Source organism: Equus caballus, chromosome 16, assembly GCF_041296265.1.
Source record: "Equus caballus isolate H_3958 breed thoroughbred chromosome 16, TB-T2T, whole genome shotgun sequence".
NCBI lineage: Eukaryota > Metazoa > Chordata > Mammalia > Perissodactyla > Equidae > Equus > Equus caballus.
Genome location: NC_091699.1, coordinates 14,224,508 through 14,240,267, shown reverse-complemented (window position 1 = coordinate 14,240,267; position 15,760 = coordinate 14,224,508). Strand labels below are relative to the sequence as shown.

The 15,760-nt window shown below is 35.8% G+C and overlaps 1 long non-coding RNA gene across 1 annotated transcript in view; it reads right to left on the bottom strand.

Annotated features, from left to right (window-relative positions):
• Positions 1 to 15,760, bottom strand: part of LOC111768288 (uncharacterized) — a 154,977-nt gene that overhangs the window by 24,193 nt on the left and 115,024 nt on the right. Inside the window, exon 3 of the long non-coding RNA XR_011426783.1 lies at positions 11,652 to 11,824. This is a non-coding gene — a long non-coding RNA (uncharacterized lncRNA). The remainder of the gene's footprint in view (positions 1 to 11,651; positions 11,825 to 15,760) is intronic.

Here is a 15,760-nt window from a genome sequence, read left to right as displayed (position 1 = left end):
GCGGGGTTTCTGCTGAAAAATCTACTGATAGCCTAATGGGTATTCCTTTGTACGTTGTTTTCTTTTTCTTCCTGGCTTATTTTAATATTATTTCTTTGTCATTGATTTTTTTTGGAGGAAGATTAGCCATGAGCTAACATCTGCCACCAATCCTCCTTTTTTTGTTTGCTAAGGAAGATTGGCCCTGAGCTAACATCCATGCCTATCTTCCTCTATTTTATATCTGGGATGTCTGCCACAGCATGACTTGATAAGCAGTGTGTACATCCACACCTGGGATCCAAACCAGCAAACCCCAGGCCACTGAAGCAGAGTGTGCAAACTTAAATGCTATGCCACTGGGCCAACCCCCTCTTAGTCACTGATTTTTGAGTTTTATTATCATGTGTCTTGGAGATGGTCTTTTATTTCCATTTTTTAAATTGAGTTCATAATAGTTCACATCATTGTGAAATTGCAGTTGTATGTTATTTCTTGTCTGTCACCACATAAGTGCTCCCCTTCATCCTCTGTGGCCAGCCCCCACCCGCCTCCCCTGGTAACCACTGAACTATTTTCTTTGTGTGTTTGTTTATATTCCACATATGAGTGAAATCATGTGGTGTGTGTCTTTCTCAGTCTGGCTTACTTCGCTTAGCATCATTCTCTCCAGGTCCATCCATGCTGTTGCAAATGGGATGATTTTGTCTTTTTCATGGCTGAGTAGAATTCCATTGTGTGTGTGTGTGTGTGTGTGTGTGTGTGTGTGTATACATACATATATATATATACCACATTTTCTTTATCAAATAATCAGTCCATGGGTACTTGGATTGTTTCCATGTCTTGGCTATTGTGAATAGTGCTGCAACAAACATGTTACTTCGGATTGTTGATTTCAAATTGCTTGGTAGAGACCCAGTAGTGGGATAGCTGGGTAGTATGGTATTTCTATTTTTAGTTTTTTGAGAAATCTCCATACTGTTTTCCATAGTAGCTGCACCAGTTTGCATTCCCACCAGCAGTGTATGAGGGTTCCCTTCTCTCCACATCCTCTCCAACATTTGTTATTTTTAGTCTTAGTGATTATAGCCATTTTAACAGGTGTGAGGTGGTATCTTAGTGTGGTTTTGATTTGCATTTCCCTGATAATTAGTGATGTTGAACATCTTTTCATGTGTTTATTTGCCATTTGTGTATCTTCTTTGGAAAAATGTTTGTTCACATCCTCTGCCCATTTTTTGATCAGGTTGTTTGTCTTTTTATTGTTCAGTTGTGTGAGTTCCTTATATATTATGGAGATTAACCCCTTGTCAGATATATGATTTGCAAATATTTTCTCCCAATTGAGGGGTTCTCTCTTTGATTTGATTCGATTCTAGTTTCTTTTGCCTTGCAGAAGCTCTTTAGTCTGATGAACTCCCACTTGTTTATTTTTTCTTTTGTTTCCGTTGTCTGAGAAGACATGGTATTTGAAAAGATCCTTTTTAGTTCAGTGTCAAAGAGTGTACTACCTATATTATCTTCCAGGAGTTCTATAGTTTCAGGACTTATCTTCAAGTCTTTGATGCATTTTGAGTTTATTTTTGTGTATGGTGTGAAATAATGGTCTACCTTCATTCTCTTGCCTGTGGCTGTCCAGTTTTCCCAACACCATTTATTGAAGAGACTATCTTTTCTCCATTGCATGTTCTTGGCACCTTTGTCGAAGATTAGCTGTCCATAGATGTGCATTCTTATTTCTGGGCTTTCAGTTCTATTGTGTTGATCTGTGTGCCTGTTTTTGTACCAATACCATGACGTTTTGATCACCATGGCTTTGTAGTACATTTTGAAGTCAGGATTGTGATAGCTTTGTTCTTTTTCTCAGGATTGCATTAGCAATTCAGGGTCTTTGGTTGCCCCATTTTGCTCTATTTCCGTGAAGAATGTCATTGGGATTCTGACTGGGATTGCATTCAATCTGTAGATTGCTTTGGGTAGCATGGACATTTTAACTATGTTTATTCTTCCAGTCCATGTGCATGGAATCTCTTTCTATCTCTTTATGTCATCTTCTATTTCTTTCAGTAATGTCTTATAGTTTTCGTTGTATAAGTCCTCACCTCCTTGGTTAAATTTATTCCTAGGTACTTTATTATTTTAGCTGTGATTGCAAATGGAATTGTATTCTTGAGTTCTCTTTCTGTAAGTTTGTTATTGGAGTATAGAAAAGCAACTGATTTTTGTAAGTTGATTTTGTACCCTGCAACTTTACTGTAGTTGTTAATTATTTCTAATAGTTTTCCAGTGGATTATTTAGGGTTTTCTATATATAAGATCATGTCATCCACAAACGGAAAGAGTTTCACTTCTTCACTCCCTATTTGGATTCCTTTTATTCTTTTCTCCTGCCTAATTGCTCTGGCCAAAACCTCCAGTACTATGTTGAAGAAGAGCAGTGATAGTGGGCATCATTGTCTTGTTCCTGTTCTCAGAGGGATGGTGTTCAATTTTTGCCCATTGAGTATTATGTTGGCTGTGGTTTTTTCATATATGCCCTTTATTATGTTGAGGTAATTTCCTTCTATCCCCATTTTGTTAAGATTTTTTTTTAATCATAAATTGCTGTTGGATCATGTCAAATGCTTTCTCTGCATCTATTGAGATGATCGTGAAGTTTTTATTCCTCATTTTGTTAACGTGGTGTATCACATTGATTGATCTGTGGATGTTGAACCATCCCTGTGTCCCTGGTGTAAATCCAACTTGACCATGATGTATGATCCTTTTGATATATTGCTGAATTCGAGTTGCCAAAATTTTGTTGAGGATTTTTGCATCTATGTTCATCAGCGACATTGGCGTGTATTTTTCCTTTTTTGTGCTGTCCTTGTCAGGCTTTGGTATCAGACTGATGTTGGCCTCATAGAATGTGTTAGGAAGCATTCCATCTTCCCTAATTTTTTGGAATAGCTTGAGAAGGATAGGTATTAAATCCTCTCTGAAAGTTTGGTAGAATTCCCCAGAGAAGCTGTCTGGTCCTGAGGTTTTATTCTTTGGGATGCTTTTGATTACTGTTTCAATCTCTTTCTTTGTGATTGGTCTATTCAGATTGTCTGTTTCTTCTTGATCCAGCTTCGCGAGGTTATAAGAGTCTAAGAATTTATCCATTTACTCTAGATGGTCCATTTTGTTGGCATATAGCTTTTCGTAGTATTCTCTTATAATCCTTTGTATTGCTGTGGTATTCACTGTTATTTCTCCTCTTTCATTTTTAATTTTATTTGTCTGAGCTGTCTTTCTTTTTTTCTTTGTCAGTCTAGCTAGGGGTTTGCCAATTTTATTTATCTTCTCAAAGAACCAGCTCTTTGTTTCATTGGTCCTTTCTAATGCCTTTTTTTTGCTTGAAGAGCATTTATTTCTGCTCTGATTTTTATTATTTCTCTCCTTCTGCTGACTTTGGGCCTTGTTTGTTCTTCTTTTTCTAGTTCAGTCAGGTGTAGTTTGAGATTGCTTATTTGAGATTTTTCTTGTTTGTTAAGGTGAGCCTGTATTGTGATGAATTTCCCTCTTAAGATGGCTTTTGCTGTATCCCATGAGTTGGTATGGCATGTTTTCATTTTCATTTGTCTCCAGATATTTTTTGATTTCTCCTTTAATTTCTTCAATGATCCATTGGTTGTTCAAAAGACTGTTGTTTAATCTCCACATCTTTGTCGTTTCTCAGCTTTTTTCTTGTAATTAACTTCTAGCTTCATAGCCTTGTGATTGGAAAAGATGCTTGTTATTACTTCAATCTTAAATTTAGTGAGACTTGCTTTATTTCCCAACATATGGTCTATCCTTGAGAATGTTCCATGCACAATTGAGAAGAACTTGTATTCTTCTGTTTTTGGATGGAGTGTTCTATATATGCCTATTAAGTCCAACTGGTCTAGCTTTTCATTTAATTCCACTGTTTCCTTGTTGGTTTTCTGTCTGGATTATCTATCCACTGATGTGAGTGGAGTGTTGAGATCCCATACTATTATTGTGCTATTGTTAATATCTTCTTTTAGGTTTGTTAATAGTTGCTTTATGTTCTTTGGTGCTCCTGTGTTGGGTGCGTAGATATTTATGTGTTATTTCTTCTTGGTGGAGTATCCCTTTAATCATTATGTACTGCCCCTTTGTCTCTCTTTACTTGTCTTATCTTGAAGCTAGAAATTAATTACTTTGTCTGAGATAAGTATTGCGACACCTGCTTTCTTTTGTTTGCCATTAGCTTGGAGTATCATGTTCCATCTCTTCACTCCGAGCCTATGTTCGTCCTTGGAGCTGAGATATGTTTCCTGGAGGCAGCCTATTGTTGGGTCTTGTTCTTTAATCCATTGGAGATGGTCTTTTTGCATTGGGATAATTAGGTGTCCTGTTAGCCTCATGGATTTGTATTTGCCTTGCCTTCCCCAGATTAGGGAAGTTCTCCGCTATTATTCTTTAAGTGAGCTCTCTGCTCCCTTCTCCCTCTCTTCACCTTCTGGGATACCCCTTACTCTTATGTTGCCCTTTCTAATGAAGTCAGATAATTCTTGTAGAATTTCTACATTTTTCTAAGTCTTAATTCTCTCTCTTTTTCTAACTGCATCATTTCTAGATTTCTATCCTTGAGCTCACTAGTTCTCTCTTCCATATGATATGCTCTATTTCTAATGTTTTCTAATGCATTCTTCATATCATTTATTCAGTTTTTCAACTCCAGAATTTCTATTTGTTTTTTTTTTTAAAGTTTCAGTCTCTTTGGTAAGGTATTCCTTCTGTTCATTGATTTTAGTCCTGAGCTCAATGAATTGCCTTTCTGAGTTTTCTTGTAGCTAATCAAGTTTCTTCATGCCGGGTATTTTTAATCCTTTATCAGTTAGATCGCAGTCTTCCATGACTTTATGTTTGGTTTCTGGAGAATTGTTTTCTTTCCGTAATGCTGCAGTCTGGTGGCTTTTTGTGGTGCTTGCTGAGTTATTCCTCTGCTGGCATATTTTCTCTAGCAGACACATTTTTAATTTAGGTATAGCTTTGTTTTCGTTGAAACTTTTCAGTTGCACATATATTAGAAGCCTTTCTTCTGTTTTTCAGTAGGAGGAAAAGAAAGTCAATTTTTTGCCAACTGACTCTGTTTTGAAACAACCATTCACTACTTAGCCAAGCCATTTACAACTCTACCTAAGCCTTCTATTTCTGCTTGTGCTTGGCCTAGCAATCAGCTGGAGGTGAAAATTTAAGGTCTTTTCAGGTCTTCACTGAGCATGCATCCTGCCGTGGGCATGTATGTTGATTACTAAATTCCTCATTATACAAATGCCCTCCTTTCCCAAAGAAACTCTTGTCCCAGATTTTCCTCCTAAGATTTTGGTGCTCTATTGTTTGCTTCACTTGTAATATTTTACTCCAGGTTGTTTATTTGCCTTACAATGTTTTTAAGAGTTCCCAGTGCTTTTCCTTCCTGAGTGAGTTCTGAGTAAGGTGAAACAAAGGTATCAACCTTGCTATCCTTCAGGCAGAACCCAGGCAAGTCAAAGCAGACAAAAACAATTTTTTTGAGAGGAAAGTCTGCTCTGATCCCACCAGAACCAGGAAACTGGGTCTCCTCCTAGGAACATGGGCTGCCAACTAAAGCACCACCACTGAGCTTGGGAGGGGAATGGGAAAAGTTAAATGGCAAGTAAAGGCCCTGAAAATCTTTTCTATTGTTTTAAGTTGCCTTTTTCTTGATTCAGTTTTTGTTTGGTTGCTGTAAACCTCTGACTATTTTACAGAGTTCAGATAAGTTGACTTTGATGATTTTTTCTTGATTTTTCATCATTTCTGTGAATGGACAAGACCTTAAAGCTATTTACACAACCTTTTTTGCTGATGTACTCACTTCCTTTTTGCCCATTGTTTAACTGGGTTGTCTTCTCATTGCTGAATCTAAAAGGTTCTTTTTTTTTGAGTGCGTAGTTTGGATATGTCTCGTATCAGATATGTGTTTTGCAAAGAAATATTTTTCCTGGTTTTTGGCTTGTCTTTTCATTCTCTTAGCAGTGACTTTTACAGAGCATTAGTCTTTAATTTTAATAAAGTCCACCTTACCATTTTTTTTCTTTCATGGATCATACTTTTGGTATTTTATCTAAAATCTCATTGCCAAACCCAAGTCACCTAGATTTTCTATCTTCCAGAAGTTTTTCAAGTTTTTCTTTTTTACATTTTGATCTATTTCTTATTGTTGTTTTGTAAGTTTTTTCCTCATGTATTTTGATGCTCTATTGTTAGGTACATACTTCAAGGAATGTTATGTCTTTTTAGGGAATTGACCTTTTATCATTTTGTAATGTTCCTCTTTATTGCTAATAATTTTTCTTGCTCTGAATTCAGCTTTCTCTGAAATTAATATGTTTACAAAGCTTCAATAATCAAAACATTTGGTGCTGGCACAAGGAGAGACATGGAAATCAATGGAAGAGAATTGAGAGTTAAGAAATAAACATATGACTATCTATCATCAATTATTTTGATAAAGGTGTCAAGTGTACTCAAGAATAGCCTCTTAAACAAATGGTGCTGGGACATCTGGATAACCATATGCAAAAGAATGAATTTGGACCTTAACCTCACACCATATGTAAATATTAACTCAAAGTGGATCAAAGAGCTAAATGTAAAAGCTAAAACTAATGCAACTCTTAAAAGAAAAACATGGTGGTAAATTCTTATGACCTTGGATTTGGCAATGGATTCTTAGATACAACACCAAAGCACGAGGAACAAAGGTAACAGGGATAAATTTGACTTCAGCAAAATTAAACATTTTGTGGATCAAAAGAAACTATTGAGAAAGTGAGAAGGCAACCCATGGAATTGGAGAAAATTTGGTAAATTATATCTATGATAAATAATTAGTAGCCAGAATACATAAAGAACTCTTACAGCTTGACAACAAAAAGACAATCTAATTCAAAAGTGGGGAAAGGAACTGAATAGACATTTCTCCAAAGAATATATGCAGATATCTTTTGTAGTGAATAGTACAGGAATAGATGCTCTTATTATTAGTCATTAAGGAAAGATCTATAAAAACCAGAATGATACAATTCTTTCCACTCTCTAATATGAGTATAATAAAAAAAGGAAAAATAACGACGGTTGGTGGGGATATGGAGAAATTGGAATGCTGACACGTCACTAGTGTGAATGTAAAAGGTACAGCCACTGTGTAGATGTTTTTCAGTTCTAAAAAACATTAAACATAGACTTACTATATGACCCAGCAATTTCACTCCTGGACTTAGTCACCCCAAACTGAAAACAGATGTTCAAACAATACTTATAAAGAAATATTTATATCAGCATCATTAACAATAGCCAAGAGGTAGAAACAACTCAAACGTTCACCAATTGATTAATGGATAAACAAAATATAGTGTATACATACCATGGAATATTACTCAGCCGTAGAAAGGAATGAAGTACTAATACATGTAACAATGTGGATGAACCTTGAAAACAAGTAAGATGAACCTTGAAAGTAAGTGAAAGAAGCCAGGCCAAAAAAAGCCACATACTATATGTTTCCATTTATATTTACAGTTTCGCATTTTACATTTAGGCTTATAATCCATTTTGAATTAATTTTTGCGAAGAGTGTAGAGTTTATATCTAGTTACTCTTTTTTTTTTTGCGTGTGGATGTCCTGTTCTTCCAGCACCATTTGTTGAAAATGCTATCTTTTCTCCATTGTATTGACTTTACTTTTGTCAAAGATCAGCTGACTATATTAGTATGGGTCTATTTTTGGACTCTCTGTTCTGTTCTATTGATCTATCTGTCAATTCTTTTGCTGATATTACAGTGTCTTAATTACTGTAGGTTTATAATAGCTCTTGAAATTGAATTATGTCAGTTCTATTTTTTCCTTCAGTATTATGTTTGTTATTCTAGTTTTTGCCTCTCAATATAAATTTTAGAGTCAATCTGTCAAAATCAACAGTATAACTTTCTAGGATTTTGACTGGGATTGAATTGAATCTGTAGATCAATATGGCAAGAACTGACATCTTGACAATATTGAGTCTTCCTATTCATGAAAATGGAATATCTCTCTATTTATTTAGTTCTTTGTTTCATCAGAGTTTTGATGTTTCCTCATATAGATCTTGTACATATTTTGCTAGATTTATACTTAAGTATTTCACTTTTTTGATGCAAAGGCAAATGATATTGTGTTTTTAATATCAAATTCCACTTATTCATTCCTGCTATATAGGAAAGCAATTGACTTTTGTATATTAAGCTTCCATCCTGCAACCTTGCTATAATTGCTTATTAGTTCCAAGAGGGTTTTTTTTATTCTTTCAGATTTTCTACATAGACAATCAAGTCATCTATGAACAAAGACAGTTGTATTTCTTCCTCCCCAATCTGTATAACTTTTCCTTTCTTCTTTTATTTTCCATTTCCTTCCCTTCTCTTTCCTTTCCTTGTCAATCACTGCTTCTGATTGGAGAGTTTAATCCATTTACATTTAAAGTAATAACTGATAAAGAACCATTTTTTTCCTGCTATTATTTTCTTATTTTTTTCCCATATGTCTTATAGGGGTTTTTGCTCCTCATTTCCTCTATCACTGCTTTCTTTTATGTTTAGTTGAATTTTTTGTAGTGGACAATTTGAGTCCCTTCTCATCTCCTTATGTGTATATTCCATTGATTTCGTGTGTGTGTGTGATAACTATAGAAATGACATATAACATCTTAAGGTAACCAACAATTTAATTTCAATTGATAGTAATTTAGTTTCAATTGAATACAAAAATTCTAGTCCTATACAGCTCCATCCCCCCTTTATGTTATTGATTTCACAAATTACATCTTTGTGTGCCCAATAGCAGATTTATAATTATTTTTATGCATTTGTCTTTTAAATTTTTTACAAAATTAAAAGTGGAGTTACAAACCAAAATTACGATAATACCAGTTTTTATATTTGTCTGTGTATTTAACCTTTCCAGATATCTGTATGTCTTCATATAGCTTTGAGTTACTGTCTAGCATCATTTTATTTAAACCTGAAGGACTTCCATTAGCATTTTTTATAGGGCAGGTTTAGTGGTAACGAATTACCTCAGCTTTTGTTTATCTGAGGGTGTTGTTATTGTGCCTTGTTTTTGAAGGTCAGTTTTGCTAGATATAGAATGTGTAATTGACAGGTTTCTTGTCTTTTAGCACTATAAACATATCATACTACTGCCTTCTAGTTGTCAAGATTTCTGATGAAAAGTTGACTAATAACCTTTTTGAGGATCCCTTGTCCGAGAGGAACTGTTTCTCTCATGCTGCTTTCAAGATTCCCTCTTTCTCTTCGTCTTTTAGCAGTTTGATTATAACGTGTCTTTGTGTGGATCTTCTGGGTTTATCATTTGTGGAGTTTTTGAATTTTTGGATTTGTGGATTCATGCATTTCATCTCATTTGGGAGGTTTTAGGTCATTACGTCCTCAAATAATCTTTCTGCCCTTTTCTATCTTCTCCTCTGGGACTCCATAATGTGTACGTTTGTCTGTTCTGACGGTGTTCCACAACTCCCTCAGGCTTTGTTTACCTTCCTTCATTCTTTTTTGTTTTTGTTCCCTGAATAATTTCAATTGTCCTGTGTTTATGTTTGCTGATTCCTTCTTCTGCCTGCTGAAATCTGAGGTTGAACTTCTCTAGTGAATTTTTCATTTCAGTTATTTTACGTTTTATCTCTAGAATTTGTTTGTCCCTTTTCATATTTTCTGTCTCTTTGTTGATAAGCTCATTTGTTCATACATTGTTTTTCTGATTTCCTTCAGTTTTGTTAGTCTTTTACTTTGACCATTAGACAAATAAGACAATTGTTTTAAAGTCTTTGTCTAATGAGTCTACTTTGGGGTTTCCTCAAGTATAGTTTCTGTAAACTTTTTTTGTTCCTTTGCAGGGGCCATGTTTTCTCTTTTCTTTTTATGCCTTGTGACCTTTTGTTGTTGTTGAAAATGAAGAATTTGACTAATATGATGTGGAAATCTGATTCTTCTCCCTTCCCCAGGGTTTTTTTCTTTTTTAATGTTGAATACCATAGTAGTTCTTTTGTCTGGAGACTTTCCCCAACTATTTCTGCAAAGACTATTCCTTGTCACACAGTATCCCTTAAGTCTCTGTTCCTGCAGCTCATGTACAGCTAATGTTTTCACAGAGGTTTTTTTGAATGCTAGGATCTCCAGTCATTGCAGAATGTCTCAGCAGAATGTGCTGGGGTAGTCATTCAACATTTAGCTAGCTTTTCCTAAGCCCAGAGATCATCTTAAGGTGAAAGCAGAAGGCCTTCTCAAGTCTTTTCTGAGCTTGCATCTTTGCCTTGCCATGTTCATGGTTTTCTAAAATCCCTGAATGTTGTAATTTCCCAAAGAATCTCACCCCAGCTTCTCCCCCATGCTTTCCATGATCAATTGTATGTCTCCATTCAAAATCTCTTGCCTCAGGCTTCTGTGAGTCTGTAGTTGACTAGCAGCTCTTTCAAGCAGTGCCCATCACTTTTCCCACCCGAGTTCCATGCTAGACAAAGCAGAACGCGTGCCTTGGATCCATCCTTCAGGTGTCCCTCAGACAGGTTAGAACACATGGACACAATAATTTGCAAATCAAGTCTCTGATCCCTCCAGTTCAAGGAAAGTAACTGGGGGGCCAGGCTGTCTCCACTTCAAGAACAAGGCTGCTATCATGCCACCAGGTGGAGTTGGGGCAAAGGTGAATAAAAATGTCACAAAACTTTCCTAACACTTGAAGATAGCTTTTTCTTGATTGGGTGTTTATTTGGTTGCTGTAAACCTTTGACTGTTTTCCAGAGGCCAGACAAAGTTGTTTTAGACAGTTTCTACTTAATTTTTTTCTATTGAGGTAACATTGGTTTGTAACATTGTATAAATTTTGGGTGTACATCATTATATTTTGATTTCTGTGTAGACTATGTCATGTCCGCCACACAAAGACTAATTATAATCCATCACCATACAGATGTGTCCTGTTACCACTTCTGCCATCCCCTTTCACCCCTTCCTCTCTGGTAACCTCCAATCTAATCTGTGTATTTATGTATTTGTTTGTTGTTGTTTTTATCTCCTACTTATAAGTGAGACCATATAGTATTTGATTTTCTCCATCTGACTTATTTCACTTAGCATGATACCCTTAAGGTCTGTCCATGTCATCACAAATGGCAAGATTTCATCTTCTTTCACCTTTTGTGTCACCTTCTATTTCTTTCACCCATATCTTATAGTTTTCAGAGTACAGGTCTTTCAGCTCCTTGGTTAAATTTATTCCTAGGTATTTTATTCCTTTTGATGCAATTGTGAATGGGATTGTTTTCTTAATTTCTTTTTAAAAATATTTTTATTTTATATATATTTATTTTTAAAATTTCAGGTGTACATCAATATATTTTGATTTCTGTATAGAGTACATCATGTTCACCACCCAAAGACTAATTACAATTCATCACCACACACATGTGCCTAATTACCCCTTTCACCCTCCTCCCTCCACTTTCCCCGCTGGTAACCACCAAACCAAATATCTGTCTCTATATATTTGTTTGTTGTTGTTTTGATCTTCTATTTATGAGTGAGATCATACAGTATTTGATTTTCTCCCTCTGACTTACCTCACTTAGCACAATACCCTTACGGTCTGTCCATGTTGTCACAAATGGCCAGATTTTATCCTTTTTTACGACTCAGTAGTATTCCATTGTGTATATATACCACATCTTCTTTATCCATTCATCCCTTGATGGGCAACTAGGTTGCTTCCATGTCTTGGCTATTGTGAATAATGCTGCAATGAACATAAAGGTGCATATATCTTTACACATTTGTGTTTTCATGTTCTTTAGATAAATATCCAGCAATGGAATAGCTGGATCATATGGCAGTTCTATTCTTAATTTTTTGAGGACTCTCCATACTGTTTTCCATAGTGGTTGCACCAGTTTGCATTCCCACCAGCAGTGTGAGAGTTCCCTTTTCTTCACATCCTCTCCAACATTTGCTATTTCTTGTCTTGTTAATTATAGCTATTCTGATGGGTGTGAGGTGATATGTCATTGTAGCTTTGACGTGCATTTCCCTAATAACTAGTGATGTTGAACATCTTTTCACGTGCCTGTTACCCATCTGTATATCTTCTTTGGGAAAGTGTCTGTTCAGGTCTTTTGTGCATTTTTTTAAAAAACGTTTTATTAAGATTATGATAGTTTACAACCTTGTGAAATTTCAGTTGAACATTATTGTTAGTCATGATGTAGGTGCACCACTTCACCCTTTGTGCCCTCCCCCCACACCCCCTTCCCCCTGGTAACCACCGATCAGTTCTCTTTGTCTATATGTTAACTACCACCTATGAGTGGAGTCATACAGAGTTCGTCTTTCTCTGTCTGGCTTATTTCACTCAACATAATACACTCAAGGTCTATCCGTGTTGTTGTGAATGGGACGACTTTGTCCTTTTTTATGGATGAATAGTATTCCATTGTATATATATACCATATCTTCTTTGTTAAATCGTCAGTTGCTGAGCAGGTAGGTTGGTTCCATGTCTTGGCTATTGTGAATAATGCTGTGATGAACATAGGGGTGCATGGGACTTTTGGAATTGCTGATTTCAGGTTCTTAGGATAGATACCCAGTAGTGGGATGGCTGGGTCATAAGGTATTTCTATTTTTAAATTTTTAAGAAATCTCCATACTGTTTTCCATAGTGGCTGCACCAGTTTGCATTTCCACCAACAGTGTATGAGGGTTCCTTTTTCTCCACAGCCTCTCCAACATTTGTCACTCTTGGTTTTGGATATTTCTGCCATTCTAACAGGTGTAAGGTGATATCTTAGTGTAGTTTTGATTTGCATTTCCCTGATGATTAGTGATGATGAGCATCTTTTCATGTGTCTATTGGCCATCCATATATCTTCTTTGGAGAAATGTCTGTTCATGTCCCCTGCCCATTTTTGATTGGGTCGTTTGATTTTTTGTTATTGAGCTGTGTGAGTTCTTTATATATTATGGAGATTAACCCTTTGTCAGATAAATAACTTGTAAATATTTTTTCCCAACTAGTGGGCTGTCTTTTTTTGTTTCAATCCTGTTTTCCCTTGCCTTGAAGAAGCTCTTTAGTCTGATGAAGTCCCATTTGTTTATTCTTTCTATTGTTTCCCTCATGTGAGGGGTTATGGTGTCTGAAAAGATTCTTTTGAAGTTGATGTCAAAGAGTGTACTGCCAATATTCTCTTCTAGAAGACTTATTGTTTCAGGCCTAATCTTTAGGTCTTTGATCCATTTTGAGTTTATTTTTGTGAATGGTGAAAAAGAATGGTCAATTTTCATTCTTTTACATGTGGCTTTCCAGTTTTCCCAGCACCATTTGTTGAAGAGACTTTCTTTCCTCCATTGTAGCCCCTCAGCTGCTTTGTCGAAGATTAGCTGTCCATAGATGTTTGGTTTTATTTCTGGGCTTTTAATTCTGTTCCATTGATCTGTGGACCTGTTTTTGTACCAGTACCACGCTGTTTTGATTACTGAAGCTTTGTAGTATGTTTTGAAGTCAGGGATTGTGATGCCTGCAGCTTTGTTCTTCTTTCTCAGGATTGCTTTAGCAATTCTGGGTCTTTTGTTGCCCCACATGAATTTTAGGATTCTTTGTTCAATTTCTGTAAAGAAGGTCATTGGGATTCTGATTGGGATAGCATTGAATCTGTAGATTGATTTAGGTAGCGTGGACATTTTAACTGTTTATTCTTCCACTCCATGTGCATGGAATGTCTTTCCATCTCTTTATGTCGTCATCTATTTCTTTCAGTTTCCATTTCTTTGTAGTTTTTGTTGTATAGGTCTTTCACTTCCTTGGTTAAATTTACCCCAAGGTATTTTATTCTTTTTGTTGCTATTGTGAATGGGATTGAGTTCCTGAGTTCCTTTTCTGTTAGTTCATTGTTAGAGTATAGAAATGCTACTGATTTATGTATGTTAATATTATACCCTGCAACTTTGCTGTAGCAGCTGATTATTTCCAATAGCTTTCCTATGGATTCTTTGGGGTTTTCTATTTATAAAATCATGTCATCTGCAAACAGCGGGAGTTTCACTTCTTCATTGCCTATTTGGATTCCTTTTATTTCTTTTTCTTGCCGAATTGCTCTGGCCAAAACCTCCAGTACTATGTTGAATAAGAGTGGTGAGAGTGGACACCCTTGTCTTGTTCCTGTTCTCAGAGGGATGACTTTCATTTTTTACCCATTGAGTATTATGTTGGCTGTGGGTTTGTCATATGTGGCCTTTATTATGTTGAGGTACTTTCCTTCTATACCCATTTTATTGAGAGTTTTTATCATAAATGGCTGTTGGATCTCGTCGGATACTTTCTCTGCATCTATTGAGATGATCATGTGGTTTTTGTTTCTCATTTTGTTAATGTAGTGTATCACATTAATTTACTTGCAGATGTTGAACCATCCCTGTGTCCCTGGTATAAATCCCACTTGATCATGGTGTATAATCTTTTTGATGTATTGCTGGATTCAGTTTGCCAGAATTTTGTTGAGGATTTTTGCATCTATGTTCCTCAGTGATATTGGCCTGTAGTTTTCCTTCTTTGTGTTGTCCTTGTCAGGTTTTGGGATCAGGGTGATGTTTGCTTCATAGAATGTGTTAGGGAGTGCTCTATCTTCCTCAATTTTCTGGAATAGTTTGAGAAGGATAGGTATTAAATCTTCTTTGAATATTTGGTAGAATTCTCCAGAGAAGCTGTCTGGTTCTGGACTTTTATTTTGGGGGAGTTTTTTGATTACTGTTTCTATTTCATTACTTGTGATTGGTCTATTCAGATTCTCTATTTCTTCCTGCTTCAGTTTTGGGAGGTTGTAAGAGTCTAAGAATTTATCCATTTCTTCTAGGTTGTCCAGTTTGTGGGCATATAGTTTTTCATAGTATTCTCTTATGATCCTTTGTATTTCTTTGGTATCCGTTGTGATTTCTCCTCTCATTTCTAGTTTAATTTATTTGAGTCTTCTCTCTTTTTTTCTTGGTGAGTCTGGCTAAGGGTTTGTCTATTTTGTTAAGTTTTTCTAAGAACCAACTCTTTGTTTCATTGATCCTTTCTACTGTCTTTTTTGCTTCAATATATCTTATTTCTGCTCTAATTTTTATTATTTCCCTCCTTCTACTGACTTTGGGCTTTGTTTGGTCTTCTTTTTCTAATTCTGTTAGGTGTCGTTTGAGATTGCTTATCTGAGATTTTTCTTGTTTATTTAGGTGAGCCTGTATTGCAATGAATTTGCCTTAGGACCACTTTTGCTGCATCCCAAATGAGTTGGTATGGCATGTTTTCATTTTCATTTGCCTCCAGAGAATATTTGATTTCTTCTTTAAATTCTTCAATAATCTATTGTTTGTTCATTAGCATGTTATTTACTCTCCACATTTTTGCCCCTTTCCCAGCTTTATTCTTGTAGTTGATTTCTAGTTTCATAGCATTATGATCAGAAAAGATGCTTGATATTATTTCAACCCTCTTGAATTTATTGAGGCTTGCTTTGTTTCCCAAGATATGGTCTATCCTTGAGAATGTTCCATGCGCACTTGAGGAGAATGTGTAACCTGCTGTTTTTGGATGGAGTGTTCTATATATATCTATTAAGTCCATCTGGTCTAATTTTTCATTTAATTCTATAATTTCTTCTTTGACTTTCTGTCTGGATGATCTATCCGTTGGTGTTAATGG